Raw genomic sequence first — 1,252 nt, 5'->3', positions numbered from 1 at the left:
CGAGTCTCATACCAATTCTTATCACATTATTTATTTGCTATATTTACTATTTTGTGTTGTTTGCTTTCTTACTGTAGAGTTTTAAAAATACTCTTTAACCTCCTTTTTTTTTTTAAATTGAAGTACTCAGCATTTCATAGTTTTAAAAGCTTTCTGGTGATTGCATTGGGCAGCTAAGTTCACAGGTGACATCTAGGTTCTGCAGGTTTGGTTCAGAAGGATGTCCCTTTGGAACTATGTTTTCCTTGGTTGCGGTTTCCAGGTGGCTCAGTGGTACAGAATCCACCTGCCAATACAGGAGACACAGGTTCGATCCCTGGGTCAGAAAGATCCCCTGGAGAAGGCAATGGGCTACCCACTCCAGTACTTTTGCCTGGGAAATCCCATGGACAGAGGAGCTTGGCGGGCTACAGTTCCATGGAGTCGCAAAGAATCGGGCACAACTTAGAGACTAAACAATAGCGACAAAGTCTCAAACAAACTTTCTTGATCCTACTTCTCCCTCAAGTTAACTTTCCATAGTTCTCTTTCCCTGTTCAGGACAATGTCTGAAAAGAGTTGTCCACCCCAGCATTGTCCATAGGTGAGTCACAAATGTGCCGTCCTGCTCAAGTGGACACAAAGACATGAAACTCAGATCGTTTCTCAACCTCCACTAAATCCCTTCTGCAGAGAACTGTGCATATAGTAGGTTGTGCTGATGTTTGCTGGTGCAGGGGTGCTGAAGGTGAGAACATTCTGGAAATCAGAGCTCTGAGCAAACACGACTGTGGTCTTTACTTGGTTATCTCTTTTGTTGGAGCTCTGATCATAAACTTCCTTTTCTGTATGGGCCAGGTCCTTGTCTTCTGTTTCTATATCCTTTACTAATTATTCCAGTCTCTCTCACTTCTCTTTTCTTTTCCAACTGGCCCACCTTCAGCCCATCTCAAGATGTGAATTTAGGTCTTCCTGTGGCAAATAGAAAGTCACTTTCTTTCAGAGAGAAATTATTTAGTCCGTGTGATCCAAAGATGCCTGCTGACGTAATTTTACTTGTTTTACATTTTTTTCTTTAAACTTTCCTGTTTTTGTTTTTAAAAAATATAACAACTCATGCTCACTAAAATTATCAATGGGTGGAGAGATTTTTTTTAAAAAGGCTGATAATCTCTCTTACCAAGTAGTCTATGTTAAGATTCAGTTCAGTTCAGTCGCTCAGTCATGTCCGACTCTTTGCGACCCCACGAATCGCAGCACACCAGGCCTCCCT

At 41.5% G+C, this 1,252-nt stretch overlaps 1 protein-coding gene across 1 annotated transcript in view; it reads left to right on the top strand.

Moving 5' to 3' along the window:
* CCDC81 (coiled-coil domain containing 81) overlaps positions 1 to 1,252 on the top strand; it is a 42,283-nt gene that overhangs the window by 34,564 nt on the left and 6,467 nt on the right. The gene's annotated exons all lie outside the window — the stretch shown is intronic.

The sequence above is a fragment of the Bison bison genome, unplaced genomic scaffold (genome assembly GCF_000754665.1).
Source record: "Bison bison bison isolate TAMUID 2011002044 unplaced genomic scaffold, Bison_UMD1.0 scf7180017864324, whole genome shotgun sequence".
Taxonomy (NCBI): Eukaryota; Metazoa; Chordata; class Mammalia; order Artiodactyla; family Bovidae; genus Bison; species Bison bison.
The sequence above is the reverse complement of the archived record's forward strand: the minus strand, read 5'-3'. Positions and strand labels throughout refer to the sequence as shown.